This window comes from Watersipora subatra, chromosome 6, assembly GCF_963576615.1.
Source record: "Watersipora subatra chromosome 6, tzWatSuba1.1, whole genome shotgun sequence".
Taxonomy (NCBI): domain Eukaryota; kingdom Metazoa; phylum Bryozoa; class Gymnolaemata; order Cheilostomatida; family Watersiporidae; genus Watersipora; species Watersipora subatra.
The window spans coordinates 46,066,101-46,091,200 of record NC_088713.1 but is presented as its reverse complement, the minus strand read 5'-3'; positions in this window follow the sequence as shown (position 1 = coordinate 46,091,200).

Genomic DNA, 25,100 nt, shown 5'->3' with positions numbered 1-25,100 from the left:
CCATCAGCCACCCTGAATGACGTCCTGATGGCTATAAAAGGATTAGCGGATGGACTAAGGGAAGGAAATCTGTTGGGACGACGGGGAGTGGAGAAAAGGGGACCAAATTGTTGGGGTTGCGGCCAGACAGGGCACACACAACGCCGGTGCCCTCAAGTCACCCAAGGACAATCACCTCAAGCCACGAGGTCGGGAAACGGTTCCCATCAACAGCAGTAGGGGGAAGCGCTGACTGTGGATCTACTGTACCAATGCAAGGCCAGTGGCAACGGCCACGACGGACTAGGCGACCCAGGCTCCCCCCTGCTCGCCACCGGTACCCTTGCATAACCAGTATCAACCCTTACCTGAGTGTGCAGGTCTCCCACCCTCAGAAGCCAAGGACGAAACGTACGTCTGGCCAAAGCCGTCTCGGCCTTCCCGAAAAGGCCCCCAGAGAATGAGCCAAGCCAGACGAACTCATGGAGATGAATTGTGGAAGCCACACAATAGCAGCTATTTCTTGCCAGGTCGCATCGGAGGTCAGCCCGTCCAGTTTCTCGTGGACACCGGATGCACCTCTAATCTGTTGGGACGACATGTCTTTGAGCGCTTACCCAAGGATGTCAAGAGCCAATTTGAGGTTCGAGAAGACTATGGGCGAATGGCAGATGGTACCCGGCTGCAGTTTCACGGACTCATCACTCTCCCAGTCAGAGTCAGGAGTGTCCAGGTCACTGTGTCTCTAGTGGTGTGTGCCCTGAAGGAAGATGCCATCCTGGGCATGTCCTTCTTGGTCGACCACCACTGTGAGATGAACTTTCAGCAACCCACATTGGTGTTAAATGGACAGAAATTGACTTGCACTGACAGAGAGGGTCGACCCCTGACAAGTGGAGTTCAAATAATGCGAGCCACAACGCTTCCCCCTCGAACCGAGGTCCTGGTTGCCGGACGTCTCACGTCCTCGTCCTATCAACCAGTCGGGTTAATCGAGGGAGTAAGAAACGGTTATATGGTGGCCGCCAGCCTACATCAACCCGGTGAGAAGGGGAGAGTGGCCATCCGCTGCATGAATCCTACCGACCATCCAGTCAGCGTGACGGCAGGGACGGTTGTGGGACAATACACTAGAGTCGGGCCGGACGAAGTAGGGGTCCCCTGAACAGCGAAAGAAGAGGCCGAGATTTCTAAGGAACCTCCCCCTTCTGCTTCCAACGTACCTCCCCATATTCTGGTCATGCTCCAACAGGCGGCGCCACATTGCTCGTCCCCTACCGAGCACCGAAGGATGGAAGACCTTTTGGTCCGTTATGCGGATGTGTTCAGCCAAGGAAGCGAGGACGTGGGGCGTACCACCCTGGTACAGCACGAAATCCCCCTCCTTCCAGAGGCACAACCCGTCCGTCAACACCCATATCGAGTAGGGCGCGAGAAAGAAGCCGAAATCGAGCGACAGGTTTCGGCCCTGGAGAAACAGGGCATGATTGAGCCCGCTCACGGGGCCTGGAGTTCTCCGGTGGTCTTGGTGAGGAAGAAGGACGGGGCGTGGCGATTGTGTGTGGACTATAGAAAACTCAATAGTGTCACTCGCCAGGACGCCTACCCCCTCCCCCGGATTGATGAGAGTTTGGACGCCTTGTCCGGCAGCAGGTTTTGCAGTACCTTGGATATGATGAGCAGATATTGGCAGGTACCCCTCTCTGCCGAGGCCCAGGAACGGTCAGCGTTCGCCACACGCAGTGGGTTATGGAGATGGAAGGTGCTCCCCTTTGGACTGACCTCCGCCCCGGCTACCTTCCAGCGGCTAATGTAACGCGTCCTCCAAGGGCTACACTGGAAAACTTTGCTGTTGTACCTGGACGACATCATCGTCATGTCGGCAGACTTCTCTAGTCATGTAACTAGGCTGGCAGAGGTGTTGGAGCGACTGAGACAGGCCGGGTTAAAACTAAAGCCCTCTAAATGCAGTCTGTTCCAGACCCAAGTTAAGTACCTGGGCCACATAGTCAGCGAAACTGGAGTGGCGACCGACCCTGAGAAGATTCAGGCCATCAGTGGATGGGCAGCACCCCAGGATGTGACGCAGTTAAGATCATACTTGGGTACCACTGGGTACTATCACCGATACGTACCTGACTACGCCTCGATCGCCAAACCTCTCACCTTGTTGACAAGCGAGGGGGTCCCCTGGAAGTGGGAGGGAGAGAAACAGGAAGCTTTCCTTAAGCTCAAGTGGTCACTGACGCACGCTCCAGTACTGGCATATTCTGACCCCTCCTTACCCTACGTGCTCGATACCGACGCTAGTAACGTAGGAACCGGGGCTGTGCTATCCCAGGTCCAGCAAGGCAAGGAGCGACCTATAGCCTACTATAGCAAGACCCTCTCCTCCGCTGAACGCAATTACTGCGTGACTAAAAGAGAGTTTCTGGCAGTCGTGCTGGCTGTCCGACATTTCCGGCCCTACCTATATGGCAGAGAATTTACTATCCGGACAGACCATGCCTCCTTGGTTTGGTTGCACCGGAGGAAGGAACCCTCTTGCCAGGTGGCCCGGTGGCTGGAGAGCCTAGCCGAGCACAAGTATCGAATTATCCATTGAAAGGGCGTTAAGCACGGTTACGCCGATGGATTGAGTCGACGACAGTGCATCGACTGCCCGCAGTGTGCAGCCATTGAAAAGCGGGATCGGGGGCCAACTAGGTCACAGGTGTGTGACTCTCTAATAACTCCAGGGACAAATTGGGAAACTACTGTACCAGTGGACCAAGTTCCAGTACAGCCACCAAGAGGTACAGGAGGACCCAGTCCCAGCGCCCGCCAGTTGGATGAGGACGAATGGCCTCGACTACCCAGCAGCGGACATACATCAGGGCCCGACTTCCCGACTCCCACACCAGCCAGCCCAGTTCCAGTACGGCTGCCATGCGGTGCGGGGTCACCGGGAGTGTTGGATGACCCCCTCAGAAAGCTTCAAAACCCTCGGTTACGGGCCGTCAAGATGACAGGTGAACCAGGACCCGTTGAAGAAACTGATGAAATCACGGTCCCGGAACTGTTGGCGGTGGTGCAGACTTCGCTAGATGAAGTACGGGCATTGCAACAGAGGCCCGCTACCGACCTAGGGATAATTTATCAGGCCGTCAGGAACCGGAAAAGAATAGAAGAGGCCGTGCTACAAGTAGGCAGCCCCGAGTTGCAGCGATTGGCCCGGATGTTCCACCAGCTCCAGCTTGACGAGTCAGGTGTATTGACCCTTCATCTCATCCAGAATGGACGAGAAAGGGTGGTGGTGGTATGCCCCCAAACGCTGAGACAGGAAATCCTGTGGAAAGCCCACGAACAAACACATTGCGGTGTGGAGAGGACCCTGAAACGCGTCCAACTGAATTGGTACTGGCCGGGCATGGCTGGAGATATCAGGAGGGCAGTTCTCTCTTGTGAAGTTTGCCAGCGGGCCAAGACGGGAAAGGGCCGGACCTCCGGGAACCGACAACGGCTGTACGCCGGGAGGCCATGGCAACGTCTAGCCGTAGACTTGGTGGGACCCCTACCTCAGACCCCTCGAGGAAATAGCTGGGTGTTGGTGCTCACTGACCATTTCACTCGGTGGTCAGATGCCTTAGCTATCCCCGACGCTACAGCCCCAACGGTAGCTCAGGTCTTGGATGAGAGAATATTCAGTTACTTCGGTCTGCCCGAAATTATCCACACCGACCAGGGGAGCCAATTCGAGTCCTCTTTATTTCAAGAGCTATGTGACTTGTGGGGAGTCGACAAATCTAGGACCACTCCGTACCACCCCGAAGGGAATGGTGTGGTTGAAAGAAATAATCGAGTACTGGGTGACTCCCTACGAGCCCTTCTACTGGGCAGAGGACAAGAGGATTGGGATCAGTTATTGCCACAAATCATGCGGACGCTGCGAGGTTTACCGCACTCCGCCACTAAGGAAACACCCAATTACTTGATGTTGGGTCGAGAGCTTCGTCTTCCTGACCAGTTGTTGTATGGAAACAGGCTGGAATCATTTACGAGCATACACGAGTATGTCCAGACTGTTCACGACCAGTTGATGCAAGCCCATACTCTCCTCCGAGATAGACAGAAGGAGATTGTATCAACCGATGTGAGAGAGCCTCCGCTATTCAATGAGGGTGACCTCGTATGGTTACTAAGCAAGCGGCGAAGAAAAGGGGAAAATCCAAAATTAGCGGCCAAGTATGTGGGACCCTATCGCGTACTTAGGAGTCACGAAAATCATACTTACGAAATAGAAAGATATGGCCAGCGATCCACTCAAGCTGAAGGAAGGTTAAGGCTCTGTCGCCCTAGTCCGGTGCAACAAGGACGAGCCCCAGCTGAAATCGAACCCGCCCGACGTCCTAACATGAGAGGTCACCCCCGGAGACGAGTATCACGAGAGAACGGTAATCCAGATGTCGTTATTCCAGAATCACTCCTGCCTAGTCGACTAATAGAGTTGCCAATACTACAATCGCCGGGAAGATTGGAATCACTTCGGTTTCCAGGCGAGGATTCCTCGGTCTCTCCAGGGGAACGCAACCCTAACTCGAGGGCTGGCCCCGACCCTGGCTGCGGATTGACGACCGAGGAAGCAAGAACCACGGGAAATGTAGGAGCTCAGGCTAGCACCGCCGGGACTGGAAACACCCCACGACCCCAACGAAACAGAAAGCCCCCTGCGTACTTAGCCGACTATGATACTAGCGTCGTCCAATCAGGAGAAGCCACCAGAGGTCAAGGTCAGAGGGCGGCCATCTTGGACACCAGAGAGAGCGCGCTCATTGCTTGCTGTCAACTCGAAGCGTAAACATCTGCACCTCCTCTAACCATGGAAGTAACGAAGGAAACAATAAAGAAGGCTTCTCCAATTATCGGAGCCTTGCCTCTACTACCCGAGTTAATAATTCCTCTGGAACTCCACCCAGCTCCTAACGAAACCCTAGACGATACGGAGCCCGACTCGGTAAAAGAGGATTCCTCCCCAAACTCTCACCTACCGACCAAGTGGGTCTCTGAAGAAACGGCTAGGAAGATACTGAGGTTATGCCGGGAAGTTGGTACCAACTGCCCGTTGTGTCAGCAGCTATTGTCCACTCCCCGACGGCGCCGTATTCATATCGCGCGGCATTTCACTAGATTCTTTTGTAAATGTGGGAGGAATTCAACTTCCAGGGACACTATCTCTAAACATCAGTCCAGAATAAGGGATGTGGAGATACGAAAAGCCCACGGTGGAACGGGCATCAACATTTATGAGGTCGACCGCGCCAGTTACCCCGCGTGGAGCCAGAAGGTCCGACTGATTAACCCTCCGGCCTTATTAACTATTAACTATGAAAATATTAACAACGGTCGGAAGCGTCCAGAGCCGACTGGGAGACATTCGACCCCGAGTCACGATGGACGCCCTTCGGGAAGAGGCCTCTAATCTCAGACGGACGGCCCGTCATCTAGAAGAATTGGCAAACCGGATGTCGACCCCATAAAAGATGCGACCGAAGTCCGTGAAAGACATTGTTTATCCTTGGTATGCTTCAGTTAGTTTGTGTTTTCTCATATTATTTTATTTTTCTTTTCTTTTGGTTTGTTTTTATATAGCCGATGGTCGTCTATAGGGGCGGCGTGTGTGATGGAAACGTTATGTTGCCATCCCCTTTTTCTTTATATCATTTGGAGTTGTGCTCCCTTTTTCATTTGTATAACCCCGCCCCTAAAGGAGGCTGGCCTTTGCTACCTTATTTGCATAATTGAATATATTTAAGGCAGAGCCTCGGCTCTTTTATGTTGTTCAAATATATGCATTGCATTTGGAACCATACTTCTTCTGTTACCTTGAGCGATAGCAGAACCACACTAAGCATATAGCTAACTCCAAAGACCTAGTCTATGGACTGTGCTGTGGTGATAAATTCATAGAAGCATCGTCGACCCCGTCGACCTCCGGTCGACCTTGTCGACCTGGTACAAAACCCACTCTGGGAGCTATCCCTTGTGCAAGGTGGTTGATGTTGACCGGTGGTGTAAGTCGACCTAGTCGCCTCCGCGTGTTGGTCACGGGCAACCCGCACACAGCCCCGGTGAAGGGTGAATGCAGACCGGTAGAATAAGCCGACCTAGTCGCCTCTACGTGTTGGTCGCAGGATCCAACATACATGTTAACAAGCACTGCTATAAAAAAAATCGTTGTATCTATATTTTGTGCATTTTAATTATCTGTCATGTGTCATCAACATAAGTAGTTATTTGTTTTTTAACTCGGACGCATTTAATGAACTCGCACAAAAAATCTTCGTTTTTAAGTTAGAAATTCTCGAACGGAGATTTAAAATTAAATTTTAGGCTACTTTTATAGAGAAATCTTTGGACAACACTGTCACTACTATAAAAGTCTTAAAGACCGTTGGTTATGTTATCAACGAATAATAAAATTCAGTTACTAGCAATTGCTGGTAAAATTGCAAAATGTGTCTATGGCGGTCGACCATAGAAAACGCATAAATGAGTCTACTTCAGTGAAAGGGTTGGAAACGTTGGATTTGCCACGGTTTGTGATAGTAAACATGTTCACTTCGTTCTGAGTTACTTTTATTCTTTTCCAGCTTCGAGTACTACAGCTACTACAGAACTTGCACGGGTACTGCTACTGTGTTTTACCCACTAAATTTTTACATCGAAAAGGTTAGTATTGTTATATGTTATTGCTATTTACTATGTTATTGCTATTTTGATTATTTCTGTAATCACAAAAATCTGAATCAGCTATGTCATCAACATAAGTAATTGTTTTCTAACTCGATGGCATTTTCAAAACTTACACAAAAATTGTTGTTTTTAACCACTTCGGCTACAATTGCATAATCCAACTTCGGGTTCAGGTACAATTAAATCATGATGCTCTACAGATTATGACATGGGTCAACAAAAGTCATTTTAACCGTAGAAGCACTCACATTTTTACATAGAACACCTATACTTTTGGAAAGCAACGAAAATTCTGTATCTGATCGTATTATCTTTATTTCAAAAATTAAAAATACTAAATATTGAAAGTAGCATGAAATAGTGGTTTTATTAAAATTCGTGTTCTATGAACATTTTTGACTAATAAGGGTAGCATGAAAATGTATAAAACTATATATAATAACAAACAATTAAAACATACTGTGTATACAATGCAATCTACAGTCTCTTCCATAGCTGTTAACTTATCTTCGTCACCACTCTACTGGAAGTCTGCCATTTCTATCGCTGAATTGAAGCCTATAGCATCAACTACTAACTACTAGGCGTTGTTACTAACTGATCTAGATGTTGAACTTTGAACCCAAATTACTCGAAATTCTTTCATTTGACCATAGCTGTTTGACCAGTCAGATGTCTGCAAACATGTCTGAAGGTCATGCTTAGCTTTGTAGATAGAGTGTAACTGTAAGCAGGCTCTAAATATAGATGGGTGAGTAATGCAACTACGCAAAGCCTAAAAACTGGCTAATGAACTTGAGAAGAATATACTCGAAGCCGCTATAGCGGTGCATGCACCCGAAGTGGTTAAGCTGGAAATTCTCAAACAAAGATTTAAAATTAAATTTTAGGTTAATTTTATAGAGAAATCTTTGGACAACACTGTCACTTCATACAAGTTTTAAAAATCGTTAGTTATGTTATCAACGAATAATAAAATTCAGTTACTAGCAATTGCTGGGAAAGTCGCAAAAATGTGTCTATGGCGGTCGACCATAGAAAACGCATGAGGGAGTCTACTTCAGTGAAAGGGTTGGAAACGTTGGATTTGCCACTGTTTGTGATAATAAACGTGTTCATTTCCTTCCGCAGCTGAGTTACTTTTACTTTTTTTCCAGCTACGAGAACTACAGAAACTACAGAACTTGCACAGGCACTCCGAGCCTAGCGATAGGCAGCAGTGAGAAGAAAGCGAGCAGCGTATATTACAAAAAAGCACACCATCTCATTCAATGTTAGAAATGCTTGAAGCAGTACAATGCCTTCCAAAAAGCCTATTGCCCAAACGCAAAAACAGATTGATTCCCGAAGAGAGAGATCGAATTTGCGAAGCAGCAGCAAGACGAGCAGAAACTGCAGAGCAAACGCAGCTACGCCCACAATGAAACGAAACTGCTGCTGCAGCTGCTAGAAGAGCAGAAATCGCCGAACAAACACGGGTACATCGAGAGCAGGCCAGAATAGATGCTGCAGCCGCTAGAAGTGCAGAGACTACTAGACCGACCCCAGCAGTAACTCAAACAGCTCAGAGCAGCCGCTACATCGGCCAGACGTGCAGAAACCTCCGAGCGGATGCTGCGGCGACAAGAACATGATGCACTAGCTACAACAGCTGCTCACCAAACTGAATTTTCGGAGCGGATGAAACGGCGACAACAGCGAGATGCACTAACTACAGCAGCTGCTACCAGGCACCGTGTATGGACAGAAAACTTCACGCTAGACTACAGTCATGCAACACAGTGTAGGGTGGAATTTTTTTTATGGGACGAATGTCTAAAAATGCTCCAGATGTAACGCCTTACGTTGAAAAGGCGAGAGGCCATATATGTAGTTTATATAGTAGATTTTATTAATAATAAATTTTATCAACAACCGCATTACTGCTGCACAGTTTGTATATTATACCATGTCAAAACACAGGCTATAGACGAAGAACTGGTGAGTCATGATTAGTGTTTTAAGCATGCAGAAGTCTCAATTCAATAAAAGCTGGTGATAGCTAAGCAGTGCAACAGCAAAATATTTTCTAGAATCTCTTAAAATATGTAAAACTTTTCCATACTGCCAGTTTGAAGAGCGTCAGTTTGCCTAGCAATGTCAATTTCATTATCAGTTCTGTGTACAAAATTAGGACAATGCCGATTTGAGCAGTTAAAGACTGATGCATTGTATACTAGCTGTAAAACACATTGCATATCTCCAATGGGCTCTCCAACATTATTGACATGTACAACTGCATATGTGTATGCAGTCAGATCAGCACAAAAATTTCAGTAGATTGCATATTTGGAGTTGTTTTACGGTATGAAAGACAACTCTCAATAAAACTATTGCTTTACGTAAATCTGTTCCCGAACACGGGTAATGCAGCTAGTTTATATATAAATACACCTCCACACATATACAATTGTGGTGAAAAACATATCTGTACACAGATGTACATATATATGCATACATTCATTTACATATAATTATGTGCATACATATAGGCCTATGTATATTTATGAGCTAATACATATACTTATGCATAAACATGTATAAAAAAACCTACATGTATATATTTATATACATGCAGGAAAAGATATATTCGAGTATATATATAAGTGTGTAAGCACACATGAACATATTCATCAATAATTATATGCATATACATACATACACATATTTATCAAACACAGATCATTTTTTCTATTAGTTTACATACAAAAGCAAATTTTAAAAAGAAGTAAATAATATTAAATTTAATCATTTTCAAAAGCTAAAGTACATTTAAATCATTTAGAAGATTCAATTTTCCTTTACAAAACATTACGAATATTGACTAGAGTGAAAAAAATCTCAATAAGGACATAAAAACATAACATATTAAAATATAAGGCGTTTGAAATAAGTTTTTGACTGTGTCTTTGAAACATTAATACTTTTTTGAGATTTAAAGCAAAATTCAATACATAAAAATGTTGTACTGAATAAATTAAATTTTATTCTTTTGAAAATAATGGTCCAAAGCATTTGGAAAAAACTCAACATGCCAGAAATTTAGTTGTAATCCTATCAGTAAGTTAAACAAGCAACTTCATTTTGTAAATTACTGGATGCTTCTGTCAGCAATTGTATAGCCAATGTATTAAACAATAATTTTTAAAACTCACTTTTTAGTTTGGCATGTACCTAGTATTTCAAACTCTTTTCTGGAACCTTCCTTTTTAAATTTAGATATATTCTAGCACAAAACCTGCTAAATATACAAAGTTTCATAACAAAAAATTCAATAATAACAACTTACCTAGTCGAGATCAATTGAATGAAAAATTTGTATCACTTTCAAGTATAACACAGTATAAAAATATAAAGGTATTTAAAATAAGTAGTTTTTGACTGTCTTACAAAAGTAATGTTCCCGAGATATTAAACAAGTGACAATACATAGATTTTTTGTAGTAAATGAAATTTTTTTTATTATTACAAAATAATTGTTCAAGTCATTTGTGAAAAAAGCTCAACTTGACAGAAGATTAGTAAAGTTGTAAGCTTATTTAAGATGTAAACAATCAGCTTATTTTTGTAAAGTACTGAATGCTTCCATTAACAGTGACATAACCATTGTGGTAAATCATGCTTTTAAAACGGTTTATTTATAGTTTGGCATGTATTTAGTATTTCAAAAATCTTTTCTTAAACCTTCATTTTAAAATTTAGATATATTCTAGCATAAAACCTGCTACAATGCAAAGTTTCAAAAAAGAAACCTAATAATAACGACTTACCTAGTCGAGTTCCAGTGTATGAAAACGACCAATCACATTTAAGGATAACAAGAGTTTCAGGTGTAATTGGTTTATCTGTATCACCATGTAATAATGTCTGGGATTTTTCATTCACAACAACAATACTCCTTTGTAGAGCGTTTGCTGTTATCCGTACAACTGCTTCAAAATGGTCTAGAACTTCCAGAGACGGATCACATTGCTCTACATCTTCTATCAAACGCAAAAAATTCTTTGCTCCTCCGTCAAGAAACACAGAATAGTATTTGGAGTTTTCCTTTGCGTGGTCACATATTTTTTTCAGAATGTTCACAGGATCAGCATCAGGTGCGCTCAAGCACACCGCAATGGCTGTGATGTAACACATTCCACAAGCAAAATGATTTCGGTTGTTAGAGTGTATTTTACAATTTCTTGCATCAAACCTGCCATGAGCACTTAACCATTTATTCATTCTCTCTGAAAGATACAATAAATTGGTTTATCAACTAGTTCCTCGTAAAGTCTGATGCAAAAATTGTCAAGCAACTCCAAACCTGATCAACTTGTAACTTTTACAAATTGCTTTACTGTAGATCATTTTTAAAAAGACTCAGTTAAAACTTCTATATTGTCTGATTCAACACTACCACAACAAAAACCTTTTGAGTCAACTATCTTAAGTGTGAATAACTGTATTCATTACTGTTATGCCACTGAGTTGTTGACTGAAGAGTTTTTGTGTTGCATTAAATTAAAAAATAAACGCCTCAATGTATTGTTGACTGTTAACAAGCTTTTTGAACAATTTAACACAAAATTTGTTCATAATTCTGATTTTAAATATAAACAATCATACCAAGCTTGCTTTAACTTGATGGTTAAATTCTACTTAATCTTCACATTCTGATAATAAGTCAAAATATTAGATAAAATATTCTAGTAATGAACCAATACTAAAAACTCAAGTGGTAAGTATTTATAGCTATCAGGTTTATGTTGACAATTTGTGTTCGCAAATTGTTAAGATCCTGATGGTACTTTTGGATTCTACAAGTAGATTTTAATATCTTGAATGTTAGTCAGCTATGAAATAATATAACAGCTCAAGTCTTGCTAACAAACTTTAAATTATGAGTAAATTAAACAGGTGCTCAGTTAGGTGATTCATATACAAATAATAAAGTTACTATACATCTTTTACAAAAAAGCCAAGAACAAAAGCTTTGAAACTCATAAAATAATTTATTCAGCAAAACAGAAAAGTAGATTTTTCATTTATTATCTTCCAAATAACTCACGTCAGTTTGTTGTCATATTTGATGTCAGTTAAAAAAGGTTTGGGTTGTTACAGCTTTTGGTTTTGTGGTTTCAGAAGTAATTTTGTCAAACTAATAAATAACACAAGCATATCCCTGAACAACCGTGTTTTACAATTCTGTCATCTAGCTTGTGCGGTTAAATTAATCGTATATGACAATAACCTGAGTGACTTCACCAGACCAATAAACTTGAAAAAACACCTCTACAAAAATATTTGCAATAAGTTTTCAATGTTATAAAACACTTTTACGTTTAAAACTATAGAATATTGGTTCTTGCCAGCAAACTACATGTACAAGAAACTATCAAACAAAAATAGAAAATTTTAATACCTGTATCAGTTAAGTCGTCTATCTGATTAGAGCTGGCTTTAGCCTCACAGCTGTCAGATTCTACTTGATGACCTATTTCATTATCTTCAGATCTTCTTTGCATATGACTCATTTCAGTTCCTAAATTTTGAACCTAAAGCATTCATCACTTCAATCACAAATTTTACTGATAATTTTATTATAATAGCAAGCTATAAAATTAGAGACAAGTAGTTTACTATCATGTAGACACTTGAACTGCTTGGTAAATTTTAGTTTCTGCTAAATAATTAGCCTAAAAAATTGTAACATTTTCCCTATACCAAAAAAGATTTCTACCCACTCTAAAGAAGTATTTAAATATAATATTTTAAATCCTAAAAACTTCACTTACCTCAACATGATAATTAAAACCGTCTTTTTGTTTTGACCTCTGATTGTCTTTTAAATCAAAGTAAGTTGTTATGTGAAGCTTTTTTTACTTTAGCTATCAAAATGCTTGAAAATATATTTTACAAGCTTTAGTTAAGCTAAAGCTTAGTGAAACATGATAAAATTTTAGCTATGATATGAGGCTATTCGCTTTATAATAAAGTTCCCCAAATGATTGTGTGAAAAACCTGTAACTATTAAATAAACAAAAAAAATTTAAAGATTGTAACTAATAACTTCAAATCAACAGTTGTACAATTGTAATTAAAATTAAGCCTAAAGAAACATGATACAATTTTAGCTATGAGGTGAGGCTACTTGCTTTAAAATAGAGTTCACCAAATGAAGTTGTGAAAAAACAACTACTAAATAATCGCAAAATATATAATCATGAATATAATTTTTAACTTCAGAGCAACTGCCTTACCATTGTTTTAACGTCGATTGTTCTGTTTTGATTGCCTCCCACTTTAAAGTTCATCTGTAACATGTGAACATATGAACACTTGAACAAATATGTTCATGTGTTCATGTTTACTTCAAAGTTCATCTGTAACATGTGAACATATGAACACATGAACAAATGTGTTAATGTGTTCATGTTTACTTCAAAGTTGATATGTAAAGCATTTTTGTACTTTCGCTATCAAAAATTTTAAAAATTAAGTTTTCCAAGCTTTACTTGAATTGAAGCTGAATAAAACATAAAACTTTAGCTATGAGATATGGGGCCACTTCTTTTACAATGGAGTCAACTAAGTAAAGGTGTGAAATATAAAACCTTATGAAAGCGACACAAATTTGATAACAAATATAGTAGATAAATTTCAATCAACAGTTTTGCAATTAGAATATACATGAAACTCAGTCTAAATGATGTAATTAGATTTTTTTGACGCACTCAAGCTATTGACTAATGCCGAACTTTTTAATCTTATGACTTTTTATCTTCAGAAACATAAAAAATGTTTCTACATTCTGCCTAAAAATGTAACAGAATATTATAACATATAATTAAATAATTATTAGTTTATATACTTTTTTCAAGTGATGAACCAAAGTGAAATATTGTAGCATAAATTAAACAGAGTAATAGATTCGAATAAAGAAGCATTTTTGCATGTGTTTGTAGTGTAAACTTTTTTATTAGTCTTTCTAAGTTGGTCAGATTACAAAGAGAGCAGCACTTGATGATCAACATTTTGGTAACCTTTTCAGCTTTGGGAGTTTTATGAACTTAAAGCAATAATTACAATACTAACGAAAAATAAAGATAACATGCACAAGTGATTTATTAAGCACTTATAGACAATCAACACAACTTGACTTGGTTTTATCTTGTAAAAAACCAGCTGTACTGCAGCAAAACTTTAGATTGTAACATACATATGTATTTGCAAAGCAATTTATTTGCTCAAAATGCTCTCAATATAAAACACAATGGTCATCTAAAATATTTTCTATTGCAACCATGTACACCTTCGCTTGGTTATTGCATATCAACATTTAGTAAAATTTAGTTGGATCATGTATAAAAGCATTTTGAATATCCATTAAGATATTTTATAGCTATCACCGTAAAAAGCTTTAAATATAGTGAGATATAGCAAAGTGGAAAGGAATCTAGAGTTTAAAATCATAACTCATTCCAAGCTAACCGGTTAATATTTATGTTTATTTTGTAAATGCTTTATCCTGTTAAGAGTTAATGAAAGCTATAATAATTGGTTAATTAATTAATAAGTTACTAAAAGTTGATCAAACTCGAGTCATTCTCTACAACATCATAGACTAGGTAAGTAGACACTATCTTCTGAGAATTTATCAATTTCCATAAAAACATGTATGAACATTTGGGATAGAACAGTAGGTAATTAGATAGTTAAGGATCATTATATGCAGAAAGTTTATCAACATTTTAGATTAATTTCTTGCACTAATTATTACTTCCTATCTTTTTGAGTTACTGATAATAAATAAATATATTTTACAATGCTGAATTTATGTATTGCTGGTTTAGTCAAAGTACATACTTTATTAGCTAACATTATAAAAAATGAATTTGTGTTTAGTTTATCTTATGAATGCTTGAAGTAAATGTGCTTCAACTCATGAACTTTATTTAATGATTGTATAGTATATAACTTTATTAAAATATAATCTAGTTATTTAATGAGTGTATTGGTCTGTTAACTAGCTGTTTAATAATAAATGATGACAAGTAGAGATTAATTTACTACATTTAGCAATAGTTATCAACTGAGACTTTAAGCAACTGTGTGCAACACAAGGACATGCTTATATGTAAGAGGAGATAACAACTGCTACTGTAACTTTTAACTGTAATTTGCTAAAGAATTATTTTATGTAACTTTTGCATGCTTTCAGAAATACCTCAGCTACAAATTACTGACTTTAATTCATTTTAGCTAAAAGATCAATAGCAGAAGAAGACGAATCTGACTACTCTGAGAATAATTCCACTCAGGAAACTGGTTTGAACAGGTTTGTTTTTATATAAGCTCCTTTTTGAGGATCATCATGTGAAGCAATGCTTCACTTGTTTGATCAGATAAATGCAGCAATTTACTATATCAGAAAAAACAGATAATTTCCACAAATATGCTACTAACAAGTATTATTTTGTTTCTAATATACTTTATTTAATCACGGGTTTTCTCATTTAATCTACAGTAATATTTTTACATAACATTTTTCCAACAGATGCACACAACTTGTCAAAGACTTTGTGTCAACCTCTTGAATAGCTGAAGTGGTTCAGTTTTGTCATTAAAAAACATAACCTCTTAATATTTAAGGGCCAAATATAGCTGAACATGATCAGAAAACTTGTCTCATTTTATTTTTTATGATTTTACACAAATCAGAAACGTTTAGGTTTATCTTACAGGCTAGTTAAAAAGTCTAAAATTTGATTAAACTCATTTTCATAGATGAGGCTGTCCACTGTAAATTAGTTCCTCTCAGGTGACTGATTCGGATTGGTCAGGTTTTCCCAAAGCTTCATCAATGGTATTATAAATTGAAGCATTGTGGAACTCTTTGCATTGAACAGATACAAACAGCAGGTAGAAAACTCTAAGTCAATCCTTTCACAGGTAAAATTGTTCAGATTTGTCGTTAGAAAGAAGATAACTACTTACTTTTTGAGTGTCCAACAAACCTGGCAAGAATCAAGAACTTTGTTTAAAAAAATAATCATCTTACTGATAGAATATTCCGCAGTATTCTGCAGGCTAGAGAAAAAATAAACGTTCTACCATCAAAAAGGTTTTTTAGAGTTTTTCAGATATTATGCTAACATTTTTGAAATAATTTATCTACCATGTTGCATCAAGTATACTGAAAGGTTTCACAGTTTTATGCGCTATCCAAAACACTAAATAATTTTAATCTCATTTGAACCTAATAAATCTAACGCAAAAATATACATGTTTCCAAGTACCTTTTGACAAAATGTTAAGTGGAAAGGCAATCGGTAGATTTTGAATTCAGAAATTATTAGCTTACTTTTCAAAATTATATAATTGCAACATTATATTTTACCAAGAAGCCTAGATGTTGTGGAAAGGTTCACATAATTTAGCCTCGGCTGCAGCTGTTATTAATTATTTCGTTGTTGAAACAAAAACAAATTCCGAGGCATAATGTATGGTACATTACAGAAAACTTAGCATTAGCTGTTTAAATTTCAGCAACTTCTCATTTACAACTCATATTGTAAATTTTTGCATTTTTACCAAGATTTAAGCTATTTGTACAAATGAAATTCTTTTTCTTGTTTTCATGTCATTTTTTTGTATTACAAAAGGCTTATAGACTAACCTTGTTGTGTTTTTACATTTATAAAATAATAATGATGGTTAAATTAAAACTTATATCTATGCTTTGTGAATTATTATCGTATCACCAGACCAAATTCTGTTCTTCTAGACTCACTGTTATATAATGTTTACTAATTGTTACAATAAAAATATGAATCTAAAAATGACCTTGGAACTTACGTGCATGTGGATGTATCAATACCTAATTCATGACTAAAACATAATGACAAAGAAAATGCTTACTGAGTTCTGCGTTTACCAAGTTAAGGTGATGTTGGCACTTCTTGAATTTAATATTTTTGAGGATCTTCTGGTAACCAAATAAAAATGATTTTCTATTTCTTTGTAGATAATTCAAGCAGTTGGCTCAACTCATTTGGCATTTCAAAGTTTTGTTGACAGAAGCAAAAGTGGTTGGTTATTGCTCACAATGCCTTTCGATTTTTTATCTCTCTAACAGAAAAATGATTTTTATTATTTTTCCATATTAAATCAATTTGTTCTCATGCAAAATAATGGGTCTTTACTACTCTTGCTTTTGTTTTAGAAAAGAAAAAGGTTTATGATAAGAATAAACATATTTGAAAACACAGGCAACTACCAATGCCTTCCAGACTATTTCGATGGTTTTGTCAGAGTAGGAGAACAAGCATTAGAAAAACATGTAGTGGCTACAGAAAGAAATAGATTAGACCTATATGGAGAAAAAGACAAATCCAAAACACCTGAATCTTTTGATATAATTCAAAAGAATAATCTTTGTTTTATGGAACTAAACGAGAAAGTACATGATTTGTTTTCAACTTGTAATTTGGGTTTTTTTTAGTTAAGCTAACATCAAAACTAGTATAGCCAATGCGAATAATTAAACTTTCACATTCTGTGTACATATTAGATATTATGATTCTCACTTTAAAAAAAAGCAAATGCGTGCATACTGAGTCATTGCAACAAAATACAAAGTAAAACAAACATGTAAACAAAATACAAATTAAAGCTATGAGTTAGCTTTAGCTTTTGTTTTGAATGAATTTGTTTCTAGTTCAGTTACCATTAAAAGCTAAAATAATTTGGGCGTATAATTTAGTTTTCAAATTTTATGTAGTACTGTATTTTAGATAGGTATATTCTATTTCTGTTTTTTGCAGTTTTAGAGGCATTACTTGCTTGTATACCAATTATCTTGAACAACTGTGTTACAATCAGCGGAGAGTACAATTGATTGGCTGAAGATAGAAACCAAGAAATGGAAACTGTTTCTAATTATTTTGAGCCATTAAAATTCTTTAGAAAAAACATACAATCATCTGTTCCACTAATACTCTACATCGCTAACTACAGTTGTATCAAAAAGAATAAAATCTGAATACAAGAAAGCAGACGTTATCAAAAATCAGTAATCTTTGTTTAGCAACTTGAGTAACACCCAATATCTGATCTAACAGAACTCTGACTAACTACTGTCATTTATTTAATGTTGTCTCAGAAATTTCTACCTGCAGTGAATTAATAGTAAACTATTGACAGTCTGAAAAGATTTATCTTTAGTAAAGGAATTATATACAGGTTACAAAAGTAATTGAGTTGATTTCCAGCTAAAGCAAGGTTCAAACTACATATAAGTACACTCATGATACTAGCATGCTAGTTTAAACAACTCTGTAGTGTACAAAAAAATTTTCTTTCATGTACTCTAAACATACATGTGATTTTTTAGTGTTAGAATAATATTTCATAACTAAACACTTTACCTATTGTATTAATTTAATTGTGCTAATTACTTTCCATCATAGAAAGCCATTTAGAAAGTATTAATCTATGATTATTTTTATATCATGTAGACTACTATTTTACTGCAAAAAAATTATTTAATGTCAAATTCGTTTGAAATGCACATGCCAATTTATTTTACCTCTGGTCAAAAATGTCAAGTAAGGATATTTGGCAACTTACCGGTAAATACTTTGTAGGTTGCAAACTTTTTTTCTTAAATGGAAATGCCGTTTTAAAGCAGTGTATCAAAATTTTATTAGGTAAATTTGCAACAAAGAACGTGGACTTAGGAAATTATTGACTTTTCTATCATCAACAGCTACTTTTCGAAAAATTGCACTTTGACCTGCTGTTTGAGTTCAGGTTTTTAAACTGGTAGATAAAGATAATATTGATTGATTCATCAAACACAATAGAATTTAAATGATAACTAACCTCAAAATTGTTTGTAACACCAGAAGTTGGTAAAAACCACTCTCGCACATAAATATAAAAGTACTTTTTACTATCTATATTGCCGCATGCCATTATGGCCAGGATATCTATTCAGTATATTAGGTTACATTGAGGATACCATAAATGGTAACTTTTATTGTAAAAGGAAAGCTATGGGTGTTCAAGATGTTTCATGATGATCAAAACCAACAAAGAATTGTTACTGATATTGGTTAAAATTAAATGATATGCCTTACGTATTGCAGGTTTGGAATTACTGAAGTAAGAAGATGGTAAAATATATAGCTTTGTAGTAAATTTACCATTTGCATGTAGATAGTGTAGTAGATACACATAAGGGTTTATAGAGAAATCAATCACATAATTAAGTGAGCTGGTTTACAATTTTTTCAAAATATCAAGCACTTCATCATGCAATCAGGTAGTGTAGACATGTATGCACTGTAAAGTTTATGTGAAAATATACATACATGCATAAGTGTGCTGTTGACTCTAAATTACAATTTTTTCAGTTTTAAAAAACTCGCAGCTTTAAATATAAAGTAAATAAAATTGCCTATTGTTCACACACGCAGCAAAATATTTAAACTTTTTTCTTTATAAATATATAAACAAAGAAAACTGTATAGTTAGAAATTGTCTCACACTTGATAAAGAGTTTAAATCTCAATATTTACAAGTGGAAAGGTCAGGTGTTTTAGGAATTCATCTTTCTAAAACAAGCTCTGCAGATGGTCTTTCAACTGAAAGTAGATTAATCAAAACTTTAAACTTGTTAGGTTCAGTACTTTATTCTAACAAATCTGCTAAATTTAATCTCAGGTGTTATTTTTATAATTTCTGAGAACAAAAAAGTTACAAGGTTTGAGGAAGTAAAGTACTACGTGACAAGTTGGGTTGGAGAAGGTAATAACTGAGGAGTAACCTCTGTGCAAATAGAAACTTTGGTAGATTCATAAGAAGGGGTGAATAATAGACTACGTGCCAAAATATACAGTTTTTAGTTCATGAAAAAAGGAAGTTTAAATGTGTTTGCTAAAAGTTTGAAGTATTCATAGCAACTACCTCTGGTAATTATATCACCAGTCATGTACTTTATTTGACGTCACCTAGTTTCTTTTGCGTGTTTATCACAACAAGATGATAGAGTTGAAAATGAGTGCAATGACAGGCAAACATACACCTTCAGAAAAGAAGTATGTACAAGAAGATATTTAGAACTTTTTTAGTATGATGATTGCTGAGATTTGAAAATTAAGAACATGAGAAACCGCATGCTGTGAGCTGAAATTATACAAGCTGACATTTTGTGTGCTGATATTATAAAGACTGATATTCTATTATATGGTACTAGTATGCTGCCAGTCTCGTGCGCCATGAGAGACCATCATGAATTATCATTATGCTCACAATTTTTCTACAATGTTACAAGGTGGTCCAGTGGCCAGTAAGTAGTCTGCTTGTGTTAAAAATATCTATATCAGAGTTTGATTACCATGCACTGTAATCCAATTCTTTTAAATATCTCAGCATGGCTTAACAGAGATGGACAGACAAAGGCAGCTCTTAATGTAGTAAATATTGTAATAACTGGTATTATAAAAACTGGTATTATGTGATCTGAATGTTTGATTCATGATCTCAAACGTTGAGACTTGTACAAAAAGGTGTCAAAATCTGTGCATTCATGGGAAATATTGATAAAAATATTTTCAGAATGTTTATGTTAACAGTTCATTTGCTGTTGATAATACAACTGCAAGGTCTGGTTTACTTTAGACCCATGTCACCCATCATGTTTCCAACTAGTCAAACAACATGCACCATTTTGACTAAAACAAGCACTTCTTTATGGGTCATTTATCTTTTGCCATTACAATATCGTATAACTTCTATCAGTTTTTTGTAAGCTGTGGGCATGATGGGCAATCGTTATAAGACAATTGTGCTTTTTATAGATAATATTAAAACAAAAGTTGGAAGTTTATACTGAAAGAACAAAATATTATTTTAATGTAGGATTGTAATGTACAAACAACTGAAAACTCTATATGGGTTATTTGCAAACTATTAGTTATTTGTAACTGTTTTTATTTGTAAATTATAAATTTCCGATGCATACTAGGTTTTCACAATATGATATGCTAGCATAACATGATAACTTTTACAGTGAATACGAGAGACGTGATATATAGGTTTAAACTATGGGAATCAAAGACGGTTCTAAAGTGGAGTCGTCATCCACCAACTACTGATAAATCTATAATTGGTATTTGTAAGCTACAGTGGAAGCTTTTAGACAGCTACTGGCTTATAAGCTTAGACTATGAATTGCTCTCATTTTCACAGAGTGTTAAAAACCCTCTTAATACAGCATGTTAGCACAACTAAAGTTACCATTGTAGGTTGAGACAGGTTAGTAGTTTATATATATATATATATATATATCTCAAAAAAATATATATATACTCAAAATATGTAGGATGGGAGGCCCCTAATAAAAGGCCTTCGTATATATTTGAATTATTTAAACTATGTATAGCAAATTAATAATAGGATGCGCAACATTTTTGCCTCCTATCGTGGATATATTTTTAAATTCGTTAGAGCTAGTTTTGAACTTGGAGTTGTCTCCTCATTGATATGTGTCCAAAGTTAATGAATTCATTGGTAAAATTTGTACACACTTTAAAAGTTAAGTCTCCTTACACCAAAGTTTGCGATAAAATACTTAACTGATGGCTGCCAGCCAAGCTTTTATAGGCAGGTTGTATATATATATATATATATACATATTTATATATATATATAAAACTATGTATACTAAAAAACTACAAGTTTAGGTAAAACATTTTATTACTTAAAGTTTCGTGCGGTAGGCTTGCACTCTTCAGATAAAAGAGTGCAAGCCTACCGCACGAAACTTTAAGTAGTAAAATGTTTTACCTAAACTTGTAGTTTTTTAGTATACATAGTTTTATATCAGCTCTGTTTTTACTCTTAACATTGAGCACTCTTTTTACTAATGTGTATAAATATAACTTATATATATATAAGTTATATATATATATATAAGTTATATATATATATAAGTTATATATATATATAAGTTATATATATATATAACTCAGCAGGCTTTTGAATTGATGCAAAACTTCAAGAAGTAATACATAGTTTAAATTAAATTAATTTTTTGGTAGGTTATGAATTATTTTTTCATTTGTGAAATTCTAAACATGCATGCAGTATACATGTTTGTCAACCAATATAAATGTTTCAGGAATTTTTATAAATTTAGTAAAATATTGAGTAGCTATAATTAACAGTCTTTTTAATCATTTTTGTTTGTATAAGATACGGTTTCAAGAAACTCATTTGTATATAAGATATGAACTTGCATTGCTTTTTTTATATTTTTTGTTCCATTATGCTGTTGAGCAAACAAAAAGTGTAAGCTTGCGCTTGCTACAGACCTCTAGAAATATGAAGTCTAATAGACCACTAATCTAACAACAATCGATGCGCAATTGTTCAATATAGACATATAGGAACCAGCAGGCTCCTGCTCTAGAAGGTTTCATTCACAGTTGGTATACACTATTTAAGGTCTAACCAGACACAATTCTGGAAGGTTCTATTTTCAGCACATCTACACTTGCTAACTCTGTTTTGGTTCATCGCTAGTCTACAGATTCTGTCCATAATTGGTCAACAATCAATCAATCAATATGTATTGTCAGGCACATTGCTAGTTTAGACAGTTCTAATTACAGTTGATCAGCCGCAGAGATATAAAAGTTAACAGGTTGTTTTTCTTAAAGTTTCTAGCGCGAGGAGATCAACATCAAACATAAAAATATTTTACAGGTTACTGGGAGTGGCTCAATCAGCCAGTGTGTTTTGCAACTAAAGGTTCTGAAAGGACTAACAAACCATGTACTACTTAAAGTTCTTCAGGTGTATTAAAAATTGTAATACTTGTAAATACCACTTATCTACTGACTTACTTTCAGCTGGCTTAATAATTATGCAAGTTTAACCATTTTAGAATTATAATTTTTCTATCAACATGGAGTTTGGAAAAGGAAACTGTATGTCCGTAGAGAACTATTTGACTCAAGAAGAGAGTATACTCGGGAAGCTTTTAAGTAGGTGTTATTCCTTCATGCCTCACAGAATGTTTGCACAACACATACAAAGTAGAACAGCAATATGTGCTGGTACTCAAGTCTCAAAGTTTTGTGTATATTAATTATTCACTAGCTCATTTCCCTTACTAAATGACAAAAAACCATATTATCACAATCATCTTGTCATTATAACCTGGGATTCTAAATTTACAGGACACTGAATTAAAGTACTGAAGGTGTAAAAACCCATATTTTATATTTTCTAAATCAGATGATAAGTAGACCTTTATCAAGGACCCTTGATAACCGTTCCTCAACTAAAGAAGGTTAGATGTCAAGCTTTGCCAGTCTCTGTAAACCTGATGGTGGTATTTGAAAGCTGACCAGACTCTCTAGTTACTGAGACTAAGTTGTAGTAATTAGTTTATTAAAACCAAATACTTTACTGTTATAATATAAAACAAAATAATACTGTTCTTTGTGTCTTATACGTTCATGTAAGATTAGTAAAGTGATAGATTGGTTCCTCATTACTAGATCACTACAAAATTTGTTCTAAACTCTTTTGTCATTGTTACTAGATGCAATTAAAAAGGCGTGCAGTTATGAAATAACTAATTATAGAGGCCGTGAGCTTACATATAAGGTTTAAACTCACTACTAAATGTCGGATGAGTTCTAATATTTTTGTAATCTTTAAACTCGTACCAACTTTTTAAATAAAGTATTCACGCAATATTTTTGCAGTAGATTAGCCCCAACTAAAACTACAAAAAAGTTTCAACACTTTTGTTTCACCAGTTTTAAGAAATGGAGATATGCAGCAGCTGAAACATTTGTCAAACCTCGGATGTTTGTAAACTTATTTTTGTTGTATTCTAAATGATTTACCCGAATGGCTTCGGTCTATTAGCAGAACACATCCTAATGATGGTTATGTGTGGAAGTCGACAGGACACCACACATTCAGAAACTGTTTCTTATCTCTATTGCTGTACATTACGATAGCCTTAATGTCAACTCTTTCTGTCTATTTAAGCAAATATGTTTTCACGCTAAAGCGATAGCCAAATGGCTCCGCCTTCTTAAACTGAGGAAAAAAACAGTTTATATCAATGTTAGACAAGTTTGAACTGACCAGAGATTATCATGACATTCTCAATCAATTTGAGTCTGTTATTAAAATAATAAAATTTGCACTTAAGAAGACTATCATTGTTGTGAATGAAAAAGGACCAGTAGTATTTAGAGACAAGGATAAGCCAATCACATCTGACATCATTGTAAAAATTATTCATACTTAGTGTCTTTTATTCTCTGGAACCAAACTGGATAGGTATATTTTGAAGTGTGTATGATTCTGCACCTAAATTTGTTCACCAGTTTCATCAACATATGATTTTCTTGTAACCGGGTTGCTGTTGATCTCTGTTAATGAGCAGTATCGAAGTTGTGATTAAAATACCATCTCGTTTCCACTTTGAAAATCTAATGTTATTATACATGTATTTGCAGTTGGTTGGAAGCTGTGGAGTCTCTGACACCAATTTACCCTGATTCTTCATATACCATTTTAAAAGTCATTGAACTTATCCTAGAGAAAGTTACAGTATTTATTATTGTTTCATTGAACTTTTGAGTCACTACTATTTTGTTATTGATAATAAAATCAAATGTTAACTTGATCTGCAAGTAACTTGATAACCCTGTAGACCTTGTAACTCACAGTTTGTTATAATAATTAATGTAAATTTTGCTGCTGTTTATGCAAGCTAGGCTTTGATGAAACAATTTTTACTAAATTTAGTTTTTTGCTCATTGATTAGCTAAAACCAAATCTGTAAGAAATATACAAAAAGAGAATAATGATAATACTCGAGATAAGTTATATCCAGTACTTAATGTAATAAATAGGTTTTAGCATCTTCCATCACTACATTCAGGAAGGCAGTTAACTCATGAATTCTTTGAATGCAAATGTTTTAAAAGCTCAAAGGAAGAAATTCTACATTTTAAAGCTTGGTGAGGCCATTATGAAAAAATGGTATCAGGTCACTTACCCCCTGACCACTTACCTCCTGGCCATATACCCCCGGTCGTTTACCCCCTGATCACATACCCCCTTAGGCTATATACCCCCAGGTCAATTACCCCCAGGCCAATTACCTCCTTCCCATGATACTTTTGAAGAGTTTCTACTAAGCACTAATTATAAGTGCAATACCCTTGATCATAAATTAGGTATTTCGAAGTTGAACTTGAAAGATATTTAGACAATTAATTGTTTTTTTGATTCCATGAGTACAGATGTCAACCGAGAATGGGTTGCAT